This window comes from Anas acuta, chromosome 4, assembly GCF_963932015.1.
Source record: "Anas acuta chromosome 4, bAnaAcu1.1, whole genome shotgun sequence".
In the NCBI taxonomy this organism is placed as follows: domain Eukaryota; kingdom Metazoa; phylum Chordata; class Aves; order Anseriformes; family Anatidae; genus Anas; species Anas acuta.
In genome coordinates this window covers 31,535,767-31,555,953 of record NC_088982.1, presented here as the reverse complement: position 1 = coordinate 31,555,953, position 20,187 = coordinate 31,535,767, and the positions used below count along the sequence as shown (strand labels likewise).

The window sequence follows — 20,187 nt, the reverse complement described above, 5'->3', positions numbered from 1 at the left end:
GAGTGAGGGAGGAAGTTTAGATGCTTAAATTAATACTCATTTGCTGATGTATCCATCTTAGTTTAAAATGGACTGCAGGGTAGGAGTAAGTGTTGGTTGTTCTTGATGCTTCTCTGTGATGTTCTGTCCACATTCCAGGTGCACTTAGTTGTGGAATAGCAATTAGGGTGCTGGAGAAAACAGCTGGCTCTCTGAATATGGCTATTTAGTGGACAGACTGCTGTTTTTGTTAACTAAGTCTCATCACAGGGGGTGTAATCTTCCAGATTTTAGCCTTTCTAGTGTCATTAGCCTGGAACTAACAATGGGACATTTAACGTGTTTCTTGGCTAAATATGAAACATGAATTATTCCCACCTCTACTTCATGTGTAACGCTGGAGAAGAAGGTGAATTATCTTGGATTCCTACTAACTCATGAGACAGAAATTGCGAAGGAGTAGCTGCCACAACAAAACAGTCCAGTTTTTGAAAATGTTTAATGAGTTAACATGTGAAAGAGGTGGAAAGCTATACAATCTCCCATTCCTGCATTTAACCCAAGCTAGGTAAAGACCTGTCTGCTGTTGCAGGATTAAGCTATTATAGTGATTAAGAAATTGACTGCAGATAACTATGAACTTTTTTAAGCCTTGATCTGTCATCAAGTGTTCATAAAGAATAACACATTTATTATTTGTTTTGGAAGATAAATTTACGCCCATTCTTTGCTGGATTTGTCCTCAGCATTGTCTAGGTGATGCTCCTGCTCTTGGAGTAGCTTTACCTTTTCAGTTCCATTGCATCATTTTGGATGGGAAAAGATTTGTTTGGAGTATTTTCAGAAGTTCACGTGATCACAGCTAGAATAAGGATTCACTTTTTGGTTCTGTTCCTTTTTATATATGAATAATGACCCAAAGTAGTCAAATAACCGAAGTTGTGGTTTGGAGGTAGCTCACCAAAGGGTTATGTTAAATGTCCCCACCCCACATTTGTTCTCCAGAGAAGTCTGCCTTGCAGGAGAAAATTTGTGGATGTAGGTGTTCCAGAAGGAATGGAGATTCTTTATGTCAGCCTCAGTCCAGAATTAACAGGATTTGAACACAGACAAATTCGGAATGTGCACAAAAGGTCTTTTCAGTAAAATTGGAAGTACTGTAGGGCCCAGCAAGTAACTGAGGGGGCTGAAGGATGACACTCTGTTTTTAAAATCAGTGAACAGTAGGAGAAACAGTCCAGTAACGAAACCTCATGGCTGGATTCCAAAGCATTTCAGTGTTTCAAGCAGCCAGAGCACTGTCCAAAAGCCCCTTCAAAAGCTTAATACCATGTAGCAGATAGGAATGCATGCTACAAAGCTGCCGCAGAGCATGAGTCGTCTAAGATTTTTAATGTATGTGTTTCTGAATTTTTATTACATAGTAGTTGTAGGATTATTACGATATTCTATGTAAAGAAAGATTCTCCATTTTGGCAACATGCAGACATCCCATAAGGTTTTTTTCACCATAAAGGACAAACACCGCAACACAACACCATGCTGCTGACTGCAGGTGGGTGAGTGGGAGAACGTTGGCCAGGTTTCAGGGGAGTTGTACTCATCGGTTTTGATTTTCTGATATCCTTTTGTCACAAGCTCAAGACACTGTTAGTGGAAAGGGCAATAAAATTACAGTATTATTGCTAAAGTAATTCATTGCCAACAGTTATATATGATTTCTGAAACATGAACTAAGTTTTAATTGCTCTTTTGGTCGTAATTCCTAGCATTAGCAAATTGACTGAATAACCAAGCTGTCAGTCAGTTTGAGCACTGGATTTTTAAGCGGTTAGCACTGAGACTAATGTAAACAACTCACTTTTACTGCAAAAATTCACTGGCACCGCTGCGTAATACCAAATCCAGAGGGACTACAGTTCTGCATCAGTTTTTCACTTAGTTGCAACAGCTCACTGGACCATCCTGCAGTTGGGAAAAAAAAATAAATCAAGAGTGTGCAGTACAAACAGTTTTTTAAAGCTGGCAGAGGATGACAGCCATGGTCGTTCCAGCTTCTGCTTTGTGGGATGAGATCCCCTATCCTAGGCTGACATTGCACTCATCTTACTCCCCTGAACGTGATGTTTGCAGAGCTGTATAGACACAGCTGCTCCCTCGATCAAGGAAAATGCTTGATACAAGCAAAGAGTGCCACCTAAAGGCAAATGTGCTGAAGGCTCCGTGGTGAGCCAAATTCAGTGAGCCCTTCAGCATGTAAATCACCTGCTTGTTGCATTTCTTCTCCAGCCAGACTGACCTTGGACAGTTCATCCTGTACTTGATGGTCTGGAGCATTTCTTGGACAAAGCTAGTTCTACATTTTCAGTAAGTTTTCATTATTTTTTGTTTTCCAATAAAAGCTGTGTATGAAAGTGTGTAAACCCCTCCCTTTAGTGTACGAGATAACAACAAGGTGCTCAGCTGAGCAGTAGGTGATTGTGGCACTGAGCCAGTTCTGTGTGTGGGTAGATTTGGCCATCATTGGTCTCTACAACATGATTTGGAGTTATTGAAGTAACAGTCCACCAAAAAAAAAAAATAACAAAAGAAATTATGTTTTAAGAATTTTCAACTGTCTGGTCTGCATCCAAACTGAAATTACACAACAAAAATTTCTTCCAAGATAATTTCCAAAGATATAGCTAAATAGATGTGCTAGGTAAGCGAGCATCTTTTCCCTTTAGTTAGCTCAGCCACGAGGCAGCAGTATAATGAGACACTGCTGTCATGCAGGGAAATGGCTTTGTGCTAAGTTCTTTTAACCACAAATCTCTGCTCCAGTTGTTTGGGTTTTGTTTGTCTTTTTATATCCACTTTTACAGATGGGCTTTCTCTGAACCATACCATGTGTGCAGTTTCTGGTAACATTAACAACAGAGCTTTCTGACTTAACCCAATACCTTTTGGGATCTGTGCAGAACCTTTTTCTGGTTAAATTACTATACTTAACACAAAGCAATTCCCAAACAAGGATTTGTTGCTCATCTCAGCTTCCTGTTCTCTGAAGACTCGTCTTTGGTGAGCTCTGCCCTGGTGCTGTATGGGCTGTCTCCAGCCACTCCAGCTATACTCACGAGGCAATATAGATTAAAAATATATATATAGTGAAACTGGAAACTTAGGAGAAAAGAGTAAATACATATCTTAAATGGTAACTTTTTCTAAAAATTATATATTTAAAAAAAAAAAAACTAAACACCATGGTATATCAATCTGTCATTGAGTCCATGTTTCCTGTGTTTAGTGGCTTTAGAGACTGACCGGTCTTATGCCCAGTGCGGTGTGTAATGCAGTAACATCTGTCTTGTTATCCAGGAACAACGTTTGTTGACTGCTCCTAGTACCACAAAACATACAGAGGTCAACCTTAACGTACTACTAATTATTCCTTGTAACAACTTCTTGTAGCAGTGGAAACAGTCAGGAGTGGCAGACTGAAGTTCAAAGAAATCAGACTTGACTACTGTGAGTAATACTAATTTCAGCTAAGCTTTCCTCAAGATTTGTACAGTTGAGCCTGATGGTCCCATACAGCGTAAACAGTATAATATTCTAGAAACCATAAATCTTGACAAGTGATGCAGTTTGTATCTTCTGGTTTTAAGGTCTAGTGCGTTTCCTTATTAGGGGCTACTCTGTCAGCTTAAGAAATGAGCCCTCTTAAAGATAATAGCAGTCAGTAATTACCACATCTCTCACTTAACCATGTCAGAGGAACTGCTTAAAATTATGATTACATCTAAATTCCTGTTACTTTGCCCTTAAGAAGTATTGCAAGTCAAGAAAAAAATACGTAGGTGATATTTAGTTAATATGCAGGTAATAGCTACACAATATATTAAGTGCACATGAGGTGTTTTTGTTTGTTTGCTTGCTTGTTTCTTTGTTTTCCACAAAAGAAAATTAAATGGAAGAGCAGCAGTCAGAGCAGTATCAACTACCTCAAAAACTGCAATCAATTTTTCCAGATATCCCGACAAATTTATTTTTGTAAATTGGAATCTACTAAGTCCTGAGCCAAGCAATGAGTTTGTATCAGGTTTTTAAGTATGAATTACAAGCGTGTGTGTTTCATATTTCAGTAACTCTTATCACAATGCTGAATATACTCAAAGGCTACTTAAGAGAGTAAATGATGTCGTATATAGGCAGCAGTTGCTTTAAATTAGTGTGGTGTTTTGGAGAAATATCCCTGGAAACATTTTGGCACAATGGCTTGCCTTTTCTCTTTTTTCCACAGCACTGAAACATGGCAATAGGCTTGCCCCCAGGTCACTGCACTGCAGAGGATATTTTACATTCTTTTCCTTTCATTCTTTCACTACGGAGGAGTTTGGTTGTCTCAATAGTAGTAACAAACTAATCTACTCTAGTGGCTTTTTTGCAATTACTCAAGTCTTCATGCGAGAAGAGTTTGGATTTTTCTTTTAGGGGCTTTTATGTTGAAAGAAAATAAAGCAGGTTGTTAAGGAATGTGGGACTATAGTTTCAGCCAAGCTGTGCAATTAATCAGGACTAATGAACTGATACGCTACTGGACTGTTGAGCAGCCGGCTGAAACAGCCCTGACAGTGTAAGTAATCCAGCTCTGATGCTGTGTTCAGCGTTTTGAACTGATGAATGACTGCCTGACAGCTGTGCTGGCTACAGCCATCACTCTTTTAGGAAATACCTCATTTAGCAAGCACAACAGAACAAAGCAATACCTGCTAATTGGGAATGGTCTTACTGTAGCAATTGGATGTAAATAATACCAAAGCAGAGGCCGGGTTCAATAACACGCGTGCTGCTGTAGTGCCAGGCTTTTGTGACTTCGTGTAAGATTAGTGCCCCTGAAACACAGGCACATGGGTTTGCGCTGCAGAGGAGCAGTGGACTCCCTAGCATTTCTCTCCATGGCAGGAGGACTCTGTCTCTGCACAGATTTCTGAGAGCAATTGCTGGTGTGGGGGTAGTAGCCTTTGATGTCGGATAATTCGACTTGCAGGTTTTGCTTCAGTTGACATATGATGTTTTCCCTGGGGCTCAGTAATGTGAACTGGAATGTTTTTTTGTCACAGAGGCTAAGAACTGGTCTTTGGTTTGCCCGTGGGAGGGAGGCCTCCGCAAACAAACTCATACAGATTTCACCTACCCATCCAGATCGTTTCAAACCTAAAAGACCGAGGCAGGCAGCTCCGAGTCTGGGAAAGAAAATTACTATTCTTCAACTGAGCAGGACTTAAAATAGCAATTAAAAGGACTAACATGACGGTGATAAAAGTACAGGGTGTGTACTCGTACCCTTTAAAGTTTAACCCATGTTCAGGCAAAACCTCCTCCACTGCCTAAGAGGAAATCTGGCAGAAGGAGGTCAGCATCAAGGTCAAACTTTATATACAGATGGAGGCAGAGAAAGAAACTGTTTAACAGCTGAGACTAAATGTAATTCTTTTCTGGAAAACAACTGAAGAAGTAGCAACTGAAGCAATTTTGGCTTGTTTTTTGTTAGTATTGATTGTAACTGATTTTTTTCTGGCCTGAGAGGGAGGTTAGAGCGGTGCAGTAAGAGTGCGAGAGCCCCATCCTCTTCTCTGCTCCCAGCTCCTGGAACTTCCACTCCAAGTACCACCAGACTTTTCAGACAAGTAAACTCATTTCAGGAAATCTCTTATTTATGTCTCCTGTCCTGTATTAGTTATATTTTTAGAAGGGAGGGGGAGGAAGGACACTGTATAGATTTTAAAGTTCCTCCGTATGAATAAATACTCCATGTATGAATGAAAATAAAAGCGAGTCTTTGAAATCTGAGCCATAGTATGGGCTGCTTTATAGACTTTTACCTCATGAACACCACCTCTTTAAGAGTACTATTATTATCAAACGCAGCACAACCATGTCTGGGGATTGCCCACAGGAGAATAGCCAAGCAAATAAAAAATTTCTGCCTTGTAATTCAGAGATACTGGACGCAATGCAGTTCTATGACTCTGTATTGTGCAGGTACTCTGGGTGGTGGTGAGCATTAGACATGACAAGGTTTTCAGCTACTTCCTTCACTTCAGTTGAAGATTGAGTAATATGTTGATCGAATATACTGAATTTGCTGCCAGGATTAATTAGTTTTTTTTTCTAATACTTAGGTATTCAAGAACAGCATAAAAATATTAGCTATCCTTTAGTACGTGGATTACAACTGTTTCTCTAATTACTCAAATCAATTTGCAACCACAGCCCTGAGGAAAAACTTTGTTTTTACTCTAGAGATTGCTCACAGTTTTATATAAAGCTGTAACCTTTATTTATTGACAGATTAAATTAAAACAGAAATGGGAAGGTACTCTGATAAAAAGCAAAGTGCTTTTCATGCTGTATCCTGGACGCTAGTCTTCTTGCAATTTTATTTAGGATACTAGATAAGGGTGAAACATCCCCTTTCCAACAGCATCTGAAGTTTCAACACCGTCAGGATTTTCCTTCAGGCGATAGAAGTTTAATTAAGTTTTATGGAATGAAGTCCAAAACACATTAGACTTTGATAAAATAAATCCTATGGTTTTAAAAAGTGACATTGCATTGATATATATTTAGGCTGTCAGGATGCCCATTTTGTTATCTATTGTGTGCTCCCATTTTACTGTCTTAAGAGTGCTGCCACACATTGAAGTTTGCCACTTGCATAAATGCTACTGCTCTTTTCTTATTGTCAGCGCCCCGTAACTCCTCATGTCTTACTGAAAATGCTACAAATCAGGACCGGCTATCTGTAAACAAACCCTAAACACATAACTTCAAAATGCAGCTTCCTAAACTGACAACTTAACTTCCTCAGAAGGCTGCATCTCCATTCAAAAGCATGTGCAGAACACTAAACATCTGCATCTCCTCCATCTGTTTTATAAAGAATAAGAAAATGTCAAAACCAGGGATAATAAGATGTCCACTAAGGAACTTCTGCTATGGTCACGATGCAATTTTTTATTATCCTGCACCCAGTCTGAATTAAAATTTGCACAGGCCTCCCTGTATTTAAGAACCTGTAAAGCAGAATATTAATTTATTATCAATATAAAAAGATTAATTACATTCCTACAGCATGGAATAAATAGAGTTGAGAGTTGTTATTGTTTAATTCAACTCTGAACGCTGAGCTGTGCAGAATAGCAAGAGACTGAAAGTAAATGTATCTATAAAGAAAGTCAAAGCTAGTCCAAAGAAAATTGATGTATAAACATTTCACAGTGATGTCAGAATTTCTCATGTTTCACTCTAAACAAGTAATTCTGCAGGGCAGAAGGGAAGAGGAGGCTTCCAAAAATGGGGTATCTGTTAAAGGTTTGGCTGATACAAACACAGTGCATGTTGGGATGGTAACAATCTAGCGCTTTCCTCGACAAGCCTTTCTGCTTAGTGGTAAATTCCAAGTTTTCAGCCATGCTCATCTGTTTACTTAAATAACATTACGGGACCTTGATTTTGGTGAGAACTGTGCTATTCCAGAAGGCTGTCTGTTCTGATGTTTTGAAGGAGCCAGGGGTTTTGGTCACAGCGTGCATGCTTATGGCATGACAACTGTGCCAAGAAGGTACTGTTCCACTGCAAATACTCAGAGGGTATTATCCAAAATATAAAACAGTCCAACACCCACGCATACAGATGGCAAAACAGACTGAAAGATTCAGTAACATGCTAAATCCATGTGCATTTCTGATTTTGTTCATCATTTGTTTTAACAGTCAGAGAAAAAATGTCCAGGGTGAAAAGGCAGCTGCTTTGTTTTTTTCCAGGGCAGAACAACGTGCATCCGACCACAGTCCCGTGTGTAAAGAATACCTTTCAGTTCTGCAGCATGGCCAAGACAACGCCAACAAAGTCAGATGAGTTTCAGATTTCTTAAACCATCTGTGGAAAGAGAGTAGTTGTGCAGTGAAGTGTGTTCTTGGGCTACACAAGAGTATGTACAGTGTCAAGCCAGTCCTAAGTGGGCAGTATTCTAAAATAGCTGTTTCAGGATTACTGCTTGGCCAGTATTCTGGAATAGAAAGCACTTCAACAGTGCAGTAAAAAAATATCCTCTGGACCCCCTGTTGGTAATAATTACCCAACAAGGTAACAAGGACTTCACTCGGAGCATTAGCAGGTACAGTTAATCAGTGCAGCTCCACTGACTTCAGCGTATTTATGGCAGCATCAGTAAATGTTCTTGCTTGCAACATCTCCCTTCATTGCATTTCATTTTCTAGAACCGAATATTTCTAGCCACACTCCCTGTGTTTAATAACGTACACGAACATTGTAAGTACTAGTTAGGAAAATGGAATAATGGCACTTGCAGTGGTGTATACAAATGCTCTTAAAGGAAACAAAAACTGATATGACATTTTCAAGGTCAAAAATCAAGTCATCTGCTACTGCGAGGGGTAAGTCTCTTTTCTTCTGAGGGTAAGTTTCAAAAGCAGATGATGATGTTGCTGTGTTGGGGACACCAATTGTCAGTCAGTCAGCTTCAGTGAAGTCTCCTGGACCAGGAACTGGACTGCAGTGGGTCAAGAGAAAGTAAATGCATACAGCCCAAATGCCTGCTGATGAGTTAGTGGTTCATGCATACGGTATTTTTCAATTTATGAAGACCTCCCTATGCTTTTTTGTGTGTGTTATTTCTGCCCTTGAAACACAAGGATAACTCTAACTAAAGGACTTTGTAGGAAAAAATCCTTCCCCATACAGTGGAATTTTGGAAGGAATTCCCTTTTTTCCGCGTTTTCCAAATCACTTACTGAGATTGCTTTGATTTTCCCTTGTTTTTCTGCTCAAGTACTTTTCTTCTGAGTACTATTTTATGCACAGTAATTATTGGTGAACTCAGATTTAGAGCACAACAAGCAATATATATATTTTTTTCTCAATTGCTAGGTACATCTGCTTTTAGCCCCCAAATTTGGGTTGTCTACTCATGGAGCAGAAACCACAGCATTTGACTTGGGTGTGCAGTCACTTAGTCTGCTTGAATAATTCCAAAGACTGAATAAGTAAACAATACTTGTTTTGAACATACATCAGCCGTCTTCAGGCTCATGTTTATTTATGCACACAACTGATCAGACAAATTAGAAAATAACTTCACAATTTACATGCTGCAGAATCACAAAACAGAGGGCAGACTTCTCCAGCTAAATACTTTGGCAACTTTTGAGCTTATGTACTTTCAGTTTTCAGACTTGTTCTACTTACCAGGTATGTTTCTTGAGCACTGCAGCAGAAACTAGCCTACTGTCAAAAAGAAGATAGCTGATTGGTAATAAAATCATGTAATGTCACATCTGCTTCTTTTTAGGAAAAGGAAAATCTATGATGTGATAAAGGCACCACTGGATAAAAAAAAAAAAAAGTCTCTTGTATAAAAGAATGTCAGGCTTGCTTATATAAAATACACTGTTCCTATTGGTATAAGGCAGCCATACCAGTGCTATTTTTAAAAATACCAATATATTTCTATAGGAAGAGGGAAAAGTTCTTCAAATTTTCAGTGACTCCTGATAAACTTATTTTCCATAATTCAAGTTTTGACGTCCACTCTTAGGCAGCCTAAAAATGTGGCTACTCTCCTCTGGTGATTTCATATATAATGTTATTCCTACAGCTATTTAGCAATTATAAGCTCGTTTAGATTAAAATAAAAAATGAAAATTACATTCTTTCCTACTTTGTTGCCTGCGTGTACGTAATATATGGTTAAGTTCGCTTGTCTAAGTCTGCATATGATAAGCCTTGGAGACAATACTTCTATTTAAAAGTGGTAAAGGAAATAATTGATGCCAAATAGTTTCCTGTAATAGAAAAGACTTCCTTCCCCCCAAACACATCTAGCGAAAGGCTGCAGATTCAAAGCCCCCTTATCTGAAGCTTCATTTTGAACTGTCATGTTAAGCAGGTAAGTCAATAACAGACTTGGTCACAGTGAGTTTGCATGCATCCCCTTGGTTTTCATTTTTATTTTTTAACAGGAAACTAATAGAGCGTGCTAGACATTTTGTTTCACTTTTTTTTTTTCCCCTATTGTTTTAATGTTTCTCCTTTTTTTTTTTTTGTTCTACTGGTTGAATGAAAGCTGGCCAGCTTCTGCCTCCATCTATGAGACTTCAAGTCAAGACTCACCAGGGTCTTTCAATGATGACAACTCCTTCATGTACTAGCACTTTTCAGAATGCTGGACAAATACTGTTTCACAGGGAAGCCTCACAGCATTAAAGGTATGTATAAATTAACCTTCGTCAACTTTCCCAGTTCATTTCTGGCTAATTACAGTCCACTCACACAGAAGGATGTCCCCATTTGGCCTGAGAGCAGGAGCAGTCAAGGTTGTGACAGCTCACACCCTGCTTTTATTTACAGCAAACTCTCTGTTGCGGGATAACTGCTGCCTACCACGTTGGTGTTGAGCTCTGGTTCTCCAAAATCCTTAGCACTGAATCTCGAGAGGACCGTTTGCTACTGATGGTCTGCAGAAAGTGCAAAGCGTCTGCACTAACAAAGAACAACCTCTGTCCAGGTATACGAAAAGTTCAGAGCTGGGGTGAAATGAAGGAAATAAGGACTGCATGCAATGGCAGAACATGAAAATATGTGTAGTCAGGGAAAGCCGGAGCTGTTACAGAAATGGTCTATCACTATGCAAGGCATAGTCCTTAGCAGGACAGAAAAATGCAATAACTAGAAAATGTACTACTGCTCTGTTTCTAAGCCTGAAAATAGTCTGTTCATCCTGAAGTTGTCAAAGTACTTATCAATGGAGAACCTTTGCTACATGAGGATCAGAAAATATGTCGTGGAAAAACAAATGGCATTTTTTTTCTCCAGAAGTAATGGCAGTTTCCCTCTTCTGACCTCAAGCAGATCCACTACAATATGCATCACAGGGTACTACATGTTATTTGTACTCATGTGGTCCAAGTAATAAGAGCACTCCATTAATGACAACCTCTGTACATCTTTCCTCCAGCTCTGACTGGTAATGTGGTTATGCTTTATGATCACGGCATGCTATGATTTGAATATATCCCATTGATATATTTTGTGTTCATGGTAAGTGCGTGTTTCTTGGGGCACAATTATTTTCTGTCTCCCTGCACTGTGATAAATTTCAAAGAGATGTGGACAACGCAACCAAATCCTAGTACAAGAAACAGAAGGAAAAAAAAAATGTGTTTTCTGCTTAAACACTTGAAATTGAACACTTGAAAAAACTCCTTTGAGAACTATCATTTTAGAATGAGATTGTTCTTTGCACTGGTGGTAACAAGACAGAAGGAGCAGCTATGGCCTGAATTCTTACCTCTTTAGGGTGTGTGTGCTGTCCCAGATGGGTGGTACAGGAGCATTTGGTGGTTTTGCTGTTATACAGCCTCAGTCTCTGTTCAGTGTTGATGCTGTGCTATGGACTGCCGTTGTCTGAGGAAAGAGGAGCTCTGTCGGTATGCCGTTGTTGCCTGAGAAAAGAGGATGGATAAAGGGCTTGATGATGCTATAAAAGGGAAGGTAGCACCATGTGACATTGCATTGGTTCACTGTATATTGTTATTTGTTGCATTAATGCATCCAGCTATCATGGCATGTTTAATGACAAAGACTGAACGTAATTGACATCAGATCCATTCCATGACTGAAAAGTAGTTACTGCAATTAGTCATGTGATAAGTATACCTGGAACATTTTATGCTTGGATTCTTTAAAATATAAGCTGCCAAAGAGAATGAGGTACGGTTTCTTTGATTTTCTTAGGTGGCATTGGTAAACTGGTTACATTGGTGTCAAGCTAAAGAGTTTCAAACTCAGAACGATAAAAGTTGCTCAAAAAATCAGAACGTTTTTGCATGCTGACTCTGCCTTTATGCACTAGGTTCTATTGCAAATGTAGCCTGAAATGCTCCTTGCATGCAATGCCCTGTAATTTATAAATGTGCTGCGTAAAGATTTTATTTAAAAGGATAAACTCGTGGTTCCACCATAAGGAAGTAGTTTACAAAGAAGCCCTTTGAAATTTAAATAAGACAGTCTTCTACCTGAGATCTCCACAGTTGCAGGGAGAAAAGGGTATGTTTTATATTCAAAGTAGCACAGGACGTATTATGAAAGGTAGGGAAGTGAAAACAGATGAGTAACTACTGCTATGTGTAGCCAGAAGAAAACCTACCAGCAATTAAGCAGGAGGCAGATTCCTTCTGGACTACCAGATCTTCTGTAGGAAGAGCATGAGAGTGGAAGTCAAAACACATCATCTCGAGTGCCACTGCCTTGCACTGGGTTTCCTGTGTAACCCAGAAAATGTCAGGTCACGCCTGGGTTCTTCCTCTTTGGAAATGTGAATAGTACTACCTTACCTTATGTGAGATTTATTATATTAGTGTAGGAACTGCTTTGAAAGTTTCAAGAGGCAGGAGCTACAGATGTGAGAATATTATCATGCATACAATGACACATGAAATGATACAATTGGAACTGTAAAGTCAGAAGTGAAAATTAAGTACTTCATTAACTCTTGACGAACACCGTCAAGTGTTCCCTTCACAAGGTATTAGACAATAATGTGGCTTTTAGAAAGCAGAAACTTTTCCAAGGGTGTGTTTCTATTGCAAGCTGTTTTCCATCTCTGTTCTAAAAGTAATTTATGACCAGGGGATACTGAAGAAATTTCTCTTTAGGGTTAATGACTGTTATGCATTCTGTTAAGCTTTCCAGCTCTAGAAATACATAGTACAAGAGCAACATAAAAAGCACAGGCTGTCCAACATACTGCTTCATACTTCAAAATAATTTCCAGTTAGCAAAGCAGTAAAATGCCATTAGGAGAAGCAATGTAATGAAGCTAAATACAACTAGGAAAGAAGTTTCTTAAAATGATCCACATGAAAAATGTAATTATTTTAATCACCAGAGTCAATGTGGAACTCCTACAGATGTTCACACACAATTCACACTGAAGTCCACTAGTGGTTGACATACTCGGTATGTCTATGACATATGTATTACTGAAAATAAAACTTATAGAATTAGAGGGATGCCCCGTACTCTGTGTGCAGAGTTCACCTCTTTAAAAAGAGCCTTGATTTATAAGTTGTGAGATCAAAACTAGCTGGTAAGGGCTTGCAAGAAAAGTAACATTACCATGGCAGCTTGGTGATAGTAAGCAATTAGGAAGTAAATGTGAAGTCTTGAAACAATGCCTGCACAAATGTATAGACATGCAGTTATTCCAATAAAATTAAAAGTAACCCAATTCAGTAGGCAAAAATTGTGTGGAAAAGCTGTAGCTTCTCCAGTTGAAATCAGTCCCTTTAGTTTGACAATATAAATTTTGATTAATTAAGAAAACAACAACAACAAAAAAACACCTAACAACATCATAACCAGATGTCCCAGCAAATGAGTGACTTTTTAAAACCTTGTATTTGTACAAGTCAAAAAACGCATACTAAAATAAGCCTTTTTCTTATACAGGAACACAGAGGCATTTCTTAGGAAAGAGCAAGTTTTTGGTAAAAGTAATTCACAGCTTGTTACGACAGATGTGAGTAGAAGCACAAATGACAGTAGATTGTACCATATACGGGTGAAAAAATTATCTCCTCTGGAGTCAGATTATGGTTGCTGTAGCATGAGTATAAATCTGGAGTATAACTCTGGTGTAATTGCCCAGATTTCCGTGTAAATACTCTAGTGGAACTGAGAACAGCAGCATGCAAAATGAGAACTATACCTTTAAGAGATTTGCAGACAGAAGAGATTTTGGTGAACATGGAATTACATTCTGGCACCATTAAAGGGAATACAGCATTTCTAAGGCATCACCAGAATTCAGCAGAAAAATTTAGGTGACTAGACTTCTCAATCTCAACAGCTCAGTGTAAAAGTGTAACAAAGTGCACGAATGCTTTTCTGAATCTACATATCAGATTGTTTGCCTGCAGAGATTCACTTACTAAAACTGTCATTGTGCAACTTTTCTTGCAGGACACCAAAATCAGAAATAAGGATGACCACCAAATGATGGAATTTACCACCAGGTAAGCAGGCTTTCTGGTTGACGTGTGAGTACCGAAGATCACTGCAAAATATAAAGCTGGCATTTGTGCAAATAAGGTCATTATTCATTTAATGGAAATAGGAAGCTCTTACCATGTTCAACAAATTTCTGCTACCACTTCCACACAGGATGATGCTAAGTTGCGGTGCAGCAGTAGAGCGATGTGCTTAGTGAAGATAAACACAGTGCTTTTAGATTTTGGACAGCTGCAGCAAAAGAATATTCTGAATCCAAGTTGTCTGCCTGGCCTTTAAAATTTGGTCATCTGAAAGTCATTAATTATGGAATTAATAGAAACATGTCAATTTGGGAAAAAAATCTGTCTTTTCTCCCCCCACCCACTGCTTGTCTAGACTCAGCTCTGTCCTTCCACACAATCTCGCTACTGTTACGCGAGAGCCTTTTCTTCCAAATAGGCTGGAGTCTGGGATGGCCTTTGTGCATTTCCCAGCCTCAGTGACCCTTCATCTCATTTCAAATCTCAAATAAAAACAACTCCTTTTCTCCTCCTCTCCCTATACATTTTAATGTCTCTCTTCCGCTGCTCTGATTTAACTCTTGACTGCAATATTCCCAAACAAAACCTTCATTAAGATAGACTCCAAAGCTGAATGCAGGAAGGACCTGTTTGAACAAGTAGTTTCTGTCTGGGCAAGATTGTTCTCTACCATATATTTACAACTGTTTCAACCAGTCTGCTTTTAAGTATCTACAGCTAATTAGATTCTGAATATTAGATTTTCTCCAAGATTATCCTTGAGAGCTGTAAGACTTACCATAGGAGAGATTTTCCTAGTAAAATCTATTTTTTTTTCTTAGCTGGTACATACGTAACTATAATCCCAAATATGTTTCAGGTCTCTTTTCTGCAATTGTACTGCTGTAGAGCCTGTGAGCACACTTGAAATCTCTTTGGCATCTGCCTACAAGGAAGGTTTCATTACAGGTAGGGAGCCTAAATTACTTTCTTTCTCACAGTGGCATTCAGCCTCATCAGATGTTTGTAGCTCTGTCCCTTGATTGTCATTTAGCTGAAGAATATAAAAATGGCTAACATTTTGAAAGGGATTTGTGCATGAAGCTGCCAAACTTCAGACACCATTGTTGAGTGCTTTTGGAAAATAGGTTCCTGTTTGGGCACCAGAACTGGGAGACGCCCAGAATTAATTGTCACTTTTGAAAATCCCAGACAGTCACTGCACTTAAATCTGATCCTTCTCAGAGATTTAATCTTTCTTGTATGTATTTCTTTTTGCTGCTTCTTTCTCAGCCACTCAGTTCAGTTGTTTAGGATCTTTCCGATACTGCAAGGACAACACATCACAGAGTCTAAGTAAAAAAGAAGGTGCTTTGCTGACCAAGAACTTGTGTGTGAATTGCCCTAAGATGCAGCTCAGTTAGGCTTTCCTTTTAAATGGTTTTCGTTAGTTGCAAAATGTGCATGGTTAGACTTAGTCTTCCTCTAAACTGACCTTTAAAAGTACACTGGAGCATGCTAAACAATTTTTGACTCCCCATTTACCCATGAGCATGAGATTAAGGGAGGGTGCTGGTTTATGTACAGGTTTTGTCCTGATACATAGCCAAGGTGTGGCCAGACATGTCCCAAACCAGGAACATGGAGGTGCTCTTGACTCCCCCAGTTGAGACATATAGGAAGGCACACCTGTTTATTAAGGAGGTTTCAACAAGAAGAACAAATAATGTGATTTGGCATCTTTTTTTCTAGGCAATGATGTACTACGCTATGCAAAAGCACTGAGTAAACGATGCAAGGGTTTGAGGTGGAATAATTGGGGTATATTTATTTGCCAGATACTCTGTGCAGAAGTTAAAGTTTTGTAGATGTGGCTAGCATAGAAACTTCCTCTGAACAGCTAAGGAAAAAGTCACGCTCTGGAATCTATTAAGTTAAGTGCTGGCATTGTCAGTCTTCCTGGTAAATATACATAACGTTCACAATAAATGACAGAAATACCACCCCGACAAAAGCCATTGCGTTTTTCCACAGTGGAGACAGTCCAAGGCGTCAGTCTTTGTGCACAATGTGTCGTCTTTCTTTTAGTCAGTGATATAAGAAGTCTCTAAAGCTACAGCAACGCTTTTCATGTATTTGCATCCCTGTAAAATGCATAGTAGGTAAAGATGGAAATCATATTTTCCATTGATCCTAAGCTCCAAGTTTCCTTGTTTGAGATAGTTAATTAAAAAATAAAAATAAAAATTAAATAGTCTAATGAGATAATCGTTAAGGTATTCACACGCATTTACAAGGCTAAGAAAAACAGTGTCCCAAACAGATGCTTATTAGTAGGATAAAGAACAAGGAACTAAATCTTGTTTAGAGGAAAGTAAATTACAATCAAATTTGCAGTCTTTTAAGAGAGGTGACTTTTGGGGGAGGAGGTTGCTTTATTCAGAGACATTGTAGTACAAGAAGGTAATATTGCCTTATTACGTAGGCTGGGCTTTAACACATCTGTAAGTCCTGTCTAACTCATTACATTTACCTCAAGCAATAATGTGTCTTTGCAAAAGACATTTCCCTACAAAGAGACCTTTCTATGCCCCATTTTCAAACAAGGTAAAAAAGATTATATAGTAACTTATCAACTATAAATTGACCTGAAGCATAGAAGCAGAGTTTGGGGATAAAATCTACTGCAGATCATCAACATCCTTTAAAAAATAAAAATAAAAAATCTTCTCTCAGTAAGAGACTAACCCGTAGAATGAGGAGGTGGGCCCTTGCTGTGAAAATGTATAAATGTACAGAGACCAAAATGAGCTTTCTTCTTGTTTGCGAGGTGTCTAACCATATAGTGAGTTCACCTTAAAATGTAAATAGATAGTTATCAACTTAAGAAACTTGTATTACAAGAAAACAGTATTTAAATTACATAACTAACATCTCAGATTACTGTAGTCTCTTAAAATGTTAATTAGCTCTACCATTCATTCTTACATTTATTATGACTTACACAAAGTCAGTGACACTATTACTTATGGCAGACTCACTTTCATATTGAGCCCTTAATGGTGCCGTTAGCACAAAGGAATTTGTATTTAATGACGAAACACTCACGGCAAAGCATTTTATTTGCTCTCAAGTAATCGTTTCCACACAAATGTCTCAGGAGAAAATTAAACACCTCCACTTGACCATCATTCTGAAGGAAGTTTATGGGAAAGAAGTGAAACGGGGGTGTTTTTGGCACCTGAGCTGCTGGTCTGTCACGCTACCTGCCTGAGAGGAGCCCGCCATGAGGCACCTCAGAGGCGCTCCAAGATGGCTCCAGCCACCAACCTCGCCCTCAGCAGGGTCAAGAAGGCAGCTTTCTGAGGGAACTTCACCTCCCTGAGCAGGCCTTCTCACCAGAATATGTCTGACGTGCTAAAAAGGAACGGCCATGTTGGAAAACTGGGCCTAATTTTTTATTTATTTATTTTTTTGACCAATTTAGCTATGCTGGAGCTGATGGTCGTCTCCCTCCTTTCACCTTCCCTTCGCTACCTCCAGAGCCTACAGGGCGCGTCGAGCATCAGCGCTGCCATTTTATGGACCCAGAACCGAGGTAACTGTTAAAAAAATAATAAAAAATAAATAAATAAAATAAAAAAAAAGGGGGGGGGGGGCAGAGAAGGGCAGCTGGGGCCAAGCGCAGGTTGCCGTTAGCGGCGCCACGGCTGCGCCAGTCCTCAGGTTACCTCCTGCGTGAGCCTGTGCGAGCAGCTCCCCGCCGCCTCGGGGGCGTGAGGGAAGGAGGGCGGCGGCTGGCGGCGGGCAGCGCTGAAGGGAGGAGAAGAGAAGGAGGAGGAGGAGGAGAAGGGAGGAGCGTGGCCGTGCCCGCCCCTCAGCGCCGTGAGGGAGCGGGGCGCCGCGGGAGGAGATGCTGCTGCTGCTGCTGCGCCCTGCCGGCCTCCCCCCGCTGCCTCCCCGCCGCCGCCGGCCGCACGGCTCCGCCAGCGCTGCTCAGGGCTCCTCGCTTCTGACGCCCTGAAGGCGGCCGGTAAGTGCGCGGCCCCCGTGAGGAGGAGGAAGGCTGCACAAAGCTGGGAGGGCTCCGAGTCCCAGCCCCACTCGCTTTGAGGGCCCTGGGAGGAGAAAAGGGGCCGGGAAGGGGGCAGCCCCGCTGCAAAAGGGGTCGCTTGTGGCTCCCCCAGCGCCTGTGGAGGGGCAGGAGCGGGGGCTGAACCTGCCGGCCGGCGGAGGTTTCGCTGGCTCCTTATCGCCCGGCAATCGGCGGCCACCTCCGCAAACCGCAGGGTAATCTCTTCGCCTGTTGGAGATGGTGTCATTCTCCTCAAATTGCACGTTTGGAACAACAAAGGCGGTGACTTCACAGCGAACCGCCGGGAGCTGCTCCTCCGTACCCCTCCCGCGTGGTGGGGAAACGCTTGGGAACCGGTTTGGTTCTGGAGGTGGGATGTGAAGTGAGTGTGGAACGGGGAAACTGTGAAGGAGGTTGTGGGAATCCGCGTCTGGGCGCCTCAGTGAGGCGCGGGATGAGGAGGAGGGAGGCTGGAAGCCCTGTGTGGAAGGAGCTAGCAGGGGCTGGAGCCAGCATGGGTGCATGAAGCCTCTTCAGAGGGAAAGGAGCACGTTTGGTGGACCTGGGTCCGAGCCCACAGCTTTCCTTGGGGTTTGATCATCAGGTGGGAAGGCCGGCACCGAATGTGTAAGTCCTTAATGTGTCTTGGTTCCAGCTCGTTCCTTTGGGCACAGGCTGGTGGAGTGAGGGTTGTGGAGAAAGCTTGCTGCCTGTGGTCAGCCTGAGCATCGGGCCTCTTCTGGCAACACCAGTCCATCTCTGGATGTCTTGAGACATGTTTTAAAGAGGTTTCGGCAAGAGTTGGGATCAGCCAGTACAGAGACACAAGTAGGAAAACAACGTGAGCATTTGGGTTCTTGTGCAAGAAGTCCCGATGAGGAAAGAGTAAATCTGGTCTTAGAATCTTTTGTTTGGTAGCGCGGTTACAACAGATTTTGCTACCACTCCTAGTGCTATCAAACATGCCTATCTGTTCAGCTTTCACACTGGGCATTTGTATTGCAGCTGGAGTGCCTCTTTTCCTGCCAGCAAGCGTGTCTCTCCATAAACAGCATTATTTTAAAGGAAGAAAAGAACGACAACGAGAGAGAAATTATACACTGAAGTTAGACTGTAGGGTTTCGTTACTCATTATTTAACCCAGCAGTCTTCTCTGATGACTAGGAAAGTACATGAATTCCCCCTGTAATGAGATGTTTCTCTCACTGTTGCCTGATAAAAAACAAACCTTGTGTACGTAAGGGGTTTTGTACTGATACTTTTCTTTTTTTACTGTTGCTCTGAATACATAGGATGCATTATAAACTCCACAGGGAAAGTATTTGTACATGAATATCTTTATATTTTTTTAAATGTGCCTTTGTGTGGCCTAGTTGAGCCTGACGTGTTTAAGGCACCGAAGGGTCTGTGTTTATATTTCAGCCGCTTTAGGGTGATCTGTAGATTTTTTAGTGGAAGGTATGCTTTTGAATATACAAATCACGTTGGAGGATTGGGGTTAAAAAGTTACCAAATGGAAGAGGAGACAGGCTGTATCACAGAGTGCTGTTAGAACAGCTTAATTAAGAAAGTCTCATAGTGCTGACACGGTTGTTGAGAAGAGCTGGAGGCTGAGATGAGAGCCACAAGCTTGAGGACACTCAAGTGGATGGAGGAGTGTGTGGCACTGGGAAGCATCCAGGGGACAAGGATGGGCTGAGTGTGAAAGGAGGATTGAGTGCACAGCATGTGTTTTCACCAGGGAGGCAGGCTGTGTGGAGAAGGTGGGATTTAGTTTGTTCACAGCTTCACAGCCTCCTGGAAGTACAAACGTGCCACGATATGGATGAATTCTTAATAAACACTGCAACAGGACATCGACAGCCGTGATAACTTGTGCATAGTGTTGCTATTTTGCATGTCCCCCTGTGTAGAAGCCTAGGTGAGGGAGGAGATTCCTTCCCCTGGGGGAGTTGTCAGGGCATGGGTATTGTATTTGCCCATTCAGTGGGAGGGAAGGTGGTGTGTTTGCCTGCCTTGTTTTGCTGTTTTTCCTTTAGAGGGGGATTTCTCAGC

At 40.8% G+C, this 20,187-nt stretch overlaps 1 protein-coding gene and 2 long non-coding RNA genes across 7 annotated transcripts in view; 2 read left to right on the top strand and 1 right to left on the bottom strand.

Moving 5' to 3' along the window:
• Positions 1-461: 461 nt before the first annotated feature.
• LOC137855885 (uncharacterized) lies at positions 462-17,913 on the bottom strand. Of its 5 annotated transcripts, XR_011096028.1 has the most exons (8): positions 17,789-17,908; positions 16,806-16,912; positions 14,173-14,345; positions 11,333-11,486; positions 7,834-7,902; positions 3,283-3,358; positions 1,841-1,944; positions 462-1,626 (listed from the first exon to the last, which is right to left on the bottom strand). It is a non-coding gene; the product is annotated as an uncharacterized lncRNA (long non-coding RNA). The 5 variants fall into 5 exon arrangements; XR_011096027.1 differs by having other exon boundaries at positions 3,283-7,902; positions 17,789-17,913; XR_011096031.1 differs by having other exon boundaries at positions 3,283-7,902; positions 14,173-14,246; positions 17,789-17,913.
• Positions 7,760-17,775, top strand: LOC137855887 (uncharacterized). The gene is made up of 4 exons (XR_011096032.1): positions 7,760-10,250; positions 14,008-14,060; positions 14,938-15,026; positions 17,545-17,775. It is a non-coding gene; the product is annotated as an uncharacterized lncRNA (long non-coding RNA).
• Positions 17,914-17,947: 34 nt separating the features above from the next.
• Positions 17,948-20,187, top strand: part of PTPN13 (protein tyrosine phosphatase non-receptor type 13) — a 109,066-nt gene continuing 106,826 nt past the window's right edge. Inside the window, exon 1 of the mRNA XM_068680525.1 lies at positions 17,948-18,090. The gene's annotated coding sequence lies outside the window, so the exon portion shown is untranslated. The remainder of the gene's footprint in view (positions 18,091-20,187) is intronic.